This window comes from Mirounga angustirostris, unplaced genomic scaffold (genome assembly GCF_029215605.1).
Source record: "Mirounga angustirostris isolate CCGP_5_RB_7025 unplaced genomic scaffold, mMirAng1.0.hap1 SCAF_3, whole genome shotgun sequence".
In the NCBI taxonomy this organism is placed as follows: domain Eukaryota; kingdom Metazoa; phylum Chordata; class Mammalia; order Carnivora; family Phocidae; genus Mirounga; species Mirounga angustirostris.
In genome coordinates, this window is record NW_026991711.1 from 48,332,425 (window position 1) to 48,341,848 (window position 9,424).

At 33.9% G+C, this 9,424-nt stretch overlaps 1 pseudogene; it reads left to right on the top strand.

Moving 5' to 3' along the window:
• Window positions 1-504: 504 nt before the first annotated feature.
• Window positions 505-2,002, top strand: LOC123839225 (ATP-dependent RNA helicase DDX3X-like; annotated as a pseudogene).
• The last annotated feature ends 7,422 nt before the right edge of the window (window positions 2,003-9,424 follow it).

Here is a 9,424-nt window from a genome sequence, read left to right on the forward strand (position 1 = left end):
CTACATTGTGCTACTTGCAAATCATTAAGTGAATTCATAGTTCTTTGCTTAGTAGCCAAAAACTTAATTAAGTTAACTCCTTATTACAGAGAAAGGTATAGACTATTAATCACACTGTAACGGAGAATAGAATAAACAAACAAAAAATTGTAAAATCTCAGTCTTTTCGACGAAATATATACAATATCATTTACTCTAAAATAATAGCATGATTGGAGATTTATTGATTAAACAAATCTAAAGAGATGACTTTTAAATTAAATAATTTAAAATTCATTTAGAAACTATATAAAACATTACAGTATACCTATATCAAATAATTTGCTTAGCCATGCTTTATAATCGTTGGACAATAAAGTCCTAAAATTTTTTTTGAATCATGTTGTTCAAAGACACTTCTTTCAAACATGGTCATATATATCTGGAGATCTCATTTGTTGGAACAACATTCTACACACTTTAGAGCTGTGGAGGAAGATTCTGAGTTCTCTGTATTCTTCAGGGATGGATCCTGTGGTGGTAGAAAATGAGCTCAAACTGAACCAGCAGTTTGCTAATGCACATCTGAATTCTACCAATAATCAGCATGGAGGAAGTACAGCCTGCAAAGGGTGCTATATTCCTCCTCCCTTAAGAAACAGAGAAGTTACTACAAGACTCTATGATAAAGACAGTTCATAGTGAGTTCCAATAAAAGATACATACAACAGTTTTGAGGTTCATAGTGATTCAAGAGGAAAGTCTAGTTTCTCGGTGACTGTGGAAGTGGATGAAAGGAGAGGTTTGATGATCATGGACAAAGAGACTGATAGCATTGGCAGCCATGACTACAAAAGTGGCTCTGACAAATTTGAACATGGTGGAAAGAGTTCCTGGTGTGACAAATCAAATGAAGATGACTTGTCAAAACTACTCCCACCAAGTGAATGCGTGGAACAGAAACTCTTTTTGGAGATAAGACTAGATTTAATTGGAGAAATATGACATTCCAACTGAGGCAACAGGCAACAAATGTCTCCCACATGTTGAAAGTTTCAGTGATGTTGAGATGGGAGAAATCATCTTGGGAGACATTGAGCTTACTTGTTATACTCACCTGATTCCAATGTAGAAGGAAAAGACACTTGAAGGCTTTGACCCAAACAGGGTCTGTAAAAACTACAGCATTTCTCTTGCCCATCTTGAGTCAGATTTATTCTGATGGTCCAAGAGAGACTTTGAGAGCCATAAAAAAAAAGGGAAGGTTTGGGAGCTGTAAACAATATCTAGTTTCCTTGGTATTAGCACCAACAAGAGAATTGACAGTACTGATCTATGAGAAATCCAGAAAATTTTCATACCAATCTAGAGTTCATCTTTGGATTATTTATGGTGGTGCCAATATTGGTCAGCAGATCTGAGACTTAGAACATGGATACTACTTGTTAGTAGCCACTTTGGAGGCCTAGTAGATATGATGGAAAAGGAAATATTGGATTAGACTTTTGCAAATACTTGGTGTTGAATAAAGCTGATAGAATGTTGGATATGAAGTTTGAAGCTCAGATATGTGGAATACTTGAACAAAATAGCATGTCACCAAAGGAAGTTCACCACACCATGATGTTTACTGCTACTTACCCTATAGAAATAAAGATGTTTGCTCATGATTTCTTGAATGAATATATCTTTTTGGCTGTGGAAAGATTGGTTCTACCTCTGAGGATATGACACAGAAGGAGTCAGACAAATGATAATTTCTGCTTGACTTTCAACGGTCAAGGATTCACTGACCTTAGTGTTTGTGGCGAACAAAAAGGGTGAAGATTCTCTGGAGGATTTCTTATACCAGGAAGGAGATGCTTGTATCAGTATCCATGGAAAACAATCTTAGAGAGACAGAGAAGAGCCTTCATCTGTTCCTCTCAGGAAAGAAAGCCCAATTCTAGTGGCTATAGCAATAGCATCAAGAGGACTAGACATTTCAAATATGAAACAACTTGTCAATATTGACTGGCAATGATAATGAAGAAATGTACATCACATTGGCTGTACTCACAACAAATTACCCACTGTGCTATTCCACTGACTTTTTCTTTAAGGGAGCTGAACCTCACAAGAAGAGATGAGAAGAGTGATCAGAAGCCCTCTTCAGAGATAGTTTGAAGACTTCCATTGTTGTAATTTAGAGTAACTGCCCTCTTGCCTACCCCTATCCCAAGCTGCATTTATAATTTTGTAACAGGATTATCTGTTTGTTAATGTACTGTGCCTTTAATTTTTTATTTTGATGCCCTGTTGGCTTGATAATGCTCAAGATATCACTTGTATTGACAAAACAAATTGAATGAATGTAGACTAAAATTTAAAAAAATTCTGTACATTTTAAACTTAAGTACACATTTACACACAAAACTTGATTCTCTTCTAAGTACTTAAGGAATACACTGACTTTATTATAGTAAGCCTCTTTCTAAAGGTTATTTGACTTCCCAAATATGTCGTTACAGAGAATAGCAGATACATGTTTGCCAGATTAAAATATTGAGATGGCAATGCCACCCTTTCTCCTTAATATAAGAATGTGTTTTGCCTTATGATTATAAGGAGACCTGATTCTAATGAAGCAAATGTCAGACATAAGGGGGATGTGGAAAATTACTAGAGACTCAGTGTGTCCTGATGAATCTATCCAGTACAGGAAAATTAAACAGTACCTGATTACTGTTTGCTAAGACTGGGCTCATCTGTGCACACATTTAATTTATGGTTTTAATTTATCTTTAATGTAAAATATAACTTCCAAGGTTTTAATATATCACTTCTCCTTAATAAATCTGTCATGAATGTGAGTTAGTCTTATATGATTTTTAGAAGCAATCTTGGAGTCTAAGAAAAATTCAACTAAATCACAGATTTTAATGTTTGCTATATATAAAAAATATGCCTGCAATAATATTTCAGTATTTAGTGGTGACATTTGCATTGAATGGAAAAAAGCAAAAGATTAAAAAAAAAGAATTTAGAATTTTCTATATTAGCATATTTTAGTAAGGTAAGATGTATGGATCTTGAAATGGCTAATCTTCTGGATATTCAATTTCAAGTGATTGGTGTTTACCAAAAAGAGCTCAAGGAGCATAATTTAGGAGGGTGAAAAGAAATGAGATATTATTGTGAGACTCAAGGACAGAAGTTAAAACTCTTAATCATGAGCTAAAAGTTCACTGATATCTGCTTATTCTGATCACATACGCCATATTAACCACACTGAGAGCTATTAATGATTTTCAAAAATCCCTCCTTTAGAATGGCACGTCAAAAATATTTTAGCTTTAGTTTATACTTTAAATATTTAACAAAATACTGCACAAACTGGAAGTTAAGACAAAGCAAAGAGGAAAGAAAGAAAGCCTCATGCACAGTGGTCAGTATGCTTTCTTGGCTTATCTCGCTCTGTATCATGAATAAGATTAGAAATGTAATTTTTTTACCCAGCTTTTATTTTTATTTATTGGTCACGCATGTCTGGGATATACAACACATCATTCTTCTGCTGAAATTTGTCCTTTTCTTGGTTCATATTAGAAAGCAAACACATAATTTTCCATTATATAAAGCTGGGGAGTGGGAAATCTAAAATTGAAAACTCTTTTTTTACTTACTTTCTTTTTAGTTCGAATGGAAAAGTGTCTAAAGAAACTTGACTTAATTTGAGTACTAAGAGAAAAAATTGGAGCTCGTGCCAAAGGCCTGAGAGAAGGTCATACATAAATTCCACTGCCTGGCTGAGAGCAGAGGGCTGGCCAACACTGGCACTCAGCACAGGTTCACACTGAAATGACCAAGGGCATTACAGGCTACACTTTGGTAATCAATTTGATAAACTTCGTTACGTTAAGTTAGTACATAACTGTTCCCTTAATAATTATAGTGTAGTGTTAGGTACTACTCAAAAAGTACTAATAGACATAAAAACAATTCTTCCCAATTGCACGTGTTTACTTTAATATATATTCTGCCAAGGTCGTAACTTTTTCTATGAATTTGAGAGCTCAATAGACTTTACTTGTTGAATTATGGCTGAACTAATGATATAACTTTGAGCTTCAGGATACATTTTCCACTTACCAAGAAATAATATAAAAATTAATAAAAATACGTAAAGAAGAAAAACTACTTGGGCATCTCATGAAGGGACAGTATTATAGTTAAGGATACAGACCATTTGGGTGTGAATCTTAGCTCTCTTCTCCCTTCTATATGAACTTGGGCAAGTTACATAATATTCCTGTGTTTCAGTTTCCTCATTTGTAAAAGGAAGATAATATCTACTTCACTAGATTATTGTGGAGATTAAACAAATTAATATGTCTGGAGAGCTGAGAATAGAGCCAGGTATATTATAAATGTGTGGTAACAAGATATGACATATTCCCTTATTGCAGCAAACACTCTATTTCCCTAACGATTGGTCACTGACTGATTATATTCTCTCTTTCTAAGTTACTGGTTTTAGTTCCTATCTTATTTATCTATAATTTTAATTTGTTTCCTTTTTTACATTCAGATTTAAAAAAAATATATAGATCTGGGGCGCCTGGGTGGCTCAGTCGTTAAGCGTCTGCCTTCGGCTGAGGTCATGATCCCAGGGTCCTGGGATCGAGCCCCACATCCAGGCTCCCTGCTCAGCGGGGAGCCTGCTTCTCCCTCTCCCACTCCCCCTGCTTGTGTTCCCTCTCTCGCTGTGTCTCTCTCTGTCAAATAAATAAATAAAATCTTTAAAAAAATATATAGACCTAGTATTATTTAAGTGTATCATATATTAAAAAATTCTACAATGCGGGGCGCCTGGGTGGCTCAGTTGGTTAAGCGACTGCCTTCGGCTCAGGTCATGATCCCGGAGTCCCGGATCGAGTCCCGCATCGGGCTCCCTGCTCGGCAGGGAGTCTGCTTCTCCCTCTGACCCTCCTCCCTCTCATGCTCTCTGTCTCTCATTCTCTCTGTCTCAAATTAAAAAAAAAAAAAAAAAAAAAAAAAAATCTTAAAAAAAAAAAAAAAAAAAAAAATTCTACAATGCAATATGTAAATAAAGGTATTCTTTTCATTGAGACTTCAAATGAAAGTAAAGAATTTCCCTAAGAATATGTGACTTTTAGAATGCAAAATGATTGAATAAAGTGTATTGAAAAATATTAGTCCAAAAGAAAAAAAATTGAAAAAAATATAGTCTTATATATTTAACCTGCTTCTATGAACTGTATAATGCAATGATGAAATTGATATAGGTATATTTACCAAATTAAAAAGGTAGCAGTACTAAAAATATTACTTAGAATTTTACTACACTATAAAGCCAGTACTTCTGTTTACAAAGAAAGTTAGTTTGTAGATAGGTAAATAAATAGATGACTGATTTTGAAGAGTTTTCATATATCAAAAAATGAACAATAAAATTTAGGAATTACATCCTAAAGACACATGACCATATGAATATGTCAGCTCACTCTAGAAGTATATCATCTACTCAGATATTTGAGTCTATAGTTGCATTGGGAATAGTTCATTAAAATACATGGGCAGCCTACATCAGGCTCTTGCATTGGGAAAATGTAACACCCTGTCATAAGTAATACAAAATCATTCATTAATTTAATCTCAATGAAATATTCTATTTTATGGCGAAATTTCAGTTTTGGAAAAACAAAGATCAGAAGAGATTTTTTAAAGTTGTCAGTATTAGCATTTTTAGTCATAGAGGTAACCATTGTTTCATTCTAGTAAGGACTTTGGTAGATTGAAAAAATATAGAACATAGAATTAAATTGCTAAATTCACAAGATTCACATGAATTTTGGCTACTAAAAAATTCTATAATGCAATATGATAATTAAACTGAGTGATGGTTTCACTTCATATCTCAAGGTAAGGAAGCTTCAAATAAAATTAGATATAGGCCTTTTTAATTGGAAATGATAAGGTGATAAAATTATAATTCTAAAATGTCAACTAATGAGAAATATGCATGACTAGGGTATTTGGACAATTTATCAACTGTCCATTTTCTTATAAACATTAAGGCCTTAAAATTTTATTATTACTTATCAGAAATAAGTCAATTTATTCAAAATAAATTTTGTGTTTTTTCTTCTGAATTATGAAATGCAATTAAGTTTTTCTCAATGAAAACAAAATCCTTCAAAGGAGGGATAGATAACAACAACAAACTGAAAATATAATTCTCAATGTTGTTAACTGAAAAATAACCTAAAACTTAAAATTAATTGCAATAAGATAAAATTATATCTACCCAGAAAATAGTGCCAGCATATTAAATTATGCATTATAAATTTAATCTGATGATTTAGAACTCAGTGATAATGGCGATAATATATTCATTGATTATGTATTATTTATTTATGGTTACATGAAGTACAAACTTTCTAAAAAAGAACATAAATACTCAACATATTGTAATTAATTGGGATAGAGAAACTTAGAAAGTTTGAAAATAAGTTCAAATTAGAATAGTCCAAAGTAAAAGCCAGAATACATATTGCTTTCCATGAGAAAATAGGGTGTTTACTAGTGCTTTTCCCACTGAAACAGAATTGGGACCAAAGAAATGCCAAAAGTAACACACATTTATAAAGACAGGGGCAGTCAGAGTCAGAAGATTTTATTAGGACTAAGAGGTGACCATGATACACATCCTAAATTCCCAGGCTCTATAAACCTACCAGGAAGGAGAAAAGGATACAGGGCAATGTGGAAAAAAAGAAGATACATATGCACCATCAGTGTAGTCAAATTGTGAGGCATGTAATATCCAAGCTTTGGGAAAGAATATGTTTTTTTCTCCCATGAGCCCAGCATATATATGTGTATGAGAGTGTGTGTTCTCTAAAACAAGAAAGTTCGTCAGCTGGACTTCTGCTTAAGCATAAGGTTTCCCGATTTCTCCTGCACAATGGAGAAGAGAATTGGAGAGCATTGTTCTTCTAAGACATAAGGAGTGAGTTTTTCATAGGGCAAACAGATATCCAGAAATTAGTAGAGCTTGATTGCTGTTATTTCTCCCAAGAGGATTGTCCGCCAGATGGTGAATACCAACAGCATGAGTTTGGGGATGCATGAGGTGCAGGAGGTAAAGGGATTTATAGAAGAGGACTAAATAGAACTCCATAGTGGAGAACCCCAGGGCCCTCCCAAAACTCACACATGAACCCTTTGAAACAGCAAACCCTTGGACTTGTGCCACACGGAGGACATTAATGACCAATCAGTGTCAGCCATAGAATGAAAAACAGCAAAGTAGAATAAAGCAAGTGTCAGTTGGGTAAAAAGATACTTCCTTTCCACCTTTCTCCTTTCTCCTCAATAATATGGAAGAACCTGGCCTTAAAGAGGGAAAATAGAAACAGTGACTCAAAGCTGACCAAAACTTCCCTTACCATTCATACCATTTAGAGTCGTAGATAAAACATGAACTGGGGTATGGACTTGAAGAAGGGGAAAAATTAAATCAATTCATCCTTAACTGGATTGCTCTTCAAAACATTCAAGTTGCTAGAGAATTGTAGAATCTGCTCAAGATATCGTTAAGAGATAAACATGGAGATTTGACAGAGACCAATGAAATTTAGTGAATGGAAAAAAATATTTCATTCATACCCCTCTGATTTGAGACTTCTCAATATACTAGGTACCATATTTAAAATATTCTGGAATAGCTGTGTTCCTTCTAATAGAGCTCTGTTACTTTTGATGTACTGCAAAGACTTTAAATATCTATCTGACTTTTAAAAAACAAGTATAAAATACAAAAAGAAAGCCTCTATTCATTAAAGGAAGTAATACAATAGAAGCATATATGGAATGAGACTCAATTAATAGTTGTGTTTCTTCCATAGATAATGCAGAGGTGACAATGTCATGCCTAATATCATTTCTCTACATTGCTTTAGAAATGGATAGGTGAAGGCAGTAAATGAAATTTAATTCTGTCATTACGTTGAATAGAAAACATGGGAGGGGAAGCACCAAAAAAAGTCTCTAAAAATATCTCTTCCTCCTTACCTAATCGAGAATATTTATTGGCAAAGGAAAATAAATTTCACAAGTTTTTAAAAAGTGACTTTTTAAGTAATATTTATATTATCAACAAATGTTTTTCTCTTCAAACAAGCACCCTCAATGCAAATACAAAAGCTTATATCTCTAACACATATAGCTTGCTTTCTTAAAAGAGTCACCTAGAACATAAGTAATAGCATGCTACTAGAAAACATCATTTACTTTGATAAATTAATTCTATTTCAGAAAACCCATTGAATGCAAAGCTAATTATCAAGGGTAAGATTTTATTCTCTATTTATGTGAAGTATACTATTCAACAAAAGCCATGGTTAGACCTTGATACTTTAGTTAGATGGGTAGGTATGTAGGTAGGTAGGTAGGTAGACATAGTTTCTAGTGACATATATTGCATTTGAAATTAAGAATATTTTGCTCACTTAAATATTAAGCATCAGAGTTTTTGAACACCAGTCCTAAAACAAATTTCATTCTAATGTAATGCTTCGTGAATAATGTCCAATTTTGTGCAGTGATTTTTTTAAAGATTTTATTTATTTATTTGACAGAGACACAGAGAGAGAGGGAACACAAGCAGGGGGAGTGGGAGAGGGAAAAGCAGGCTTCCTGCAGAGCAGGGAATCCAATGCGGAGCTTGATCCCAGGACCCCGGGATCATGACCTGAGCCGAAGGCAGACTCTTAATGACTGAGCCACCCAGGCGCCCCTTGTGCAGTGATTTTTAAGAACTATTTGTTAGAAATAATGTTAATGATAAAAGGGGAAAGTTAGCTGAAAATGATAAGAATGTTCAGGTTCTGAATAGGACAGTATAACTTAGAAATCCTATTTTTTTAAAAAAATTATTAATCCTTTATTTCATGGCATCAAGTCAATCAATTTGTTAGTCTAGTGTTTCTTCCTTGAGGGAAGGTATATGGACGTGGCCTGGCTTTTGTTTCTAAAAGCGTATTCCTCTTGAATAGTCTACAAAAGTTGGTTTCTAAAGATAATTGTGAAAAGCTGAGAGGCATGTGGGAGATAAAGGAAAATTCTAGAGAGAAAAAGAAAATTACCTGAATCCTATTTCCGTTCAAGAGTCTAAGGGTGATGGCAAACTTCAAGTATTTTGTGGGATATGATGGTAGAATGTGTGTCTGTGTCTCAGTATGCATAGGTTTTATTCACTCAGTTTGACAAGATATTCACTGGGCTCTTTCCATATGAAGAGATGCATCCCAAGTTTATTGATGCTAATCAATGCAAGATATACTAAGTCACTTAGTTCTAGGAAGGTAAACATATGTGGAATGTTAAGTATGTTAATATGTAAATATTAAATACAAATTTTAATTGATGGTGAATAGTA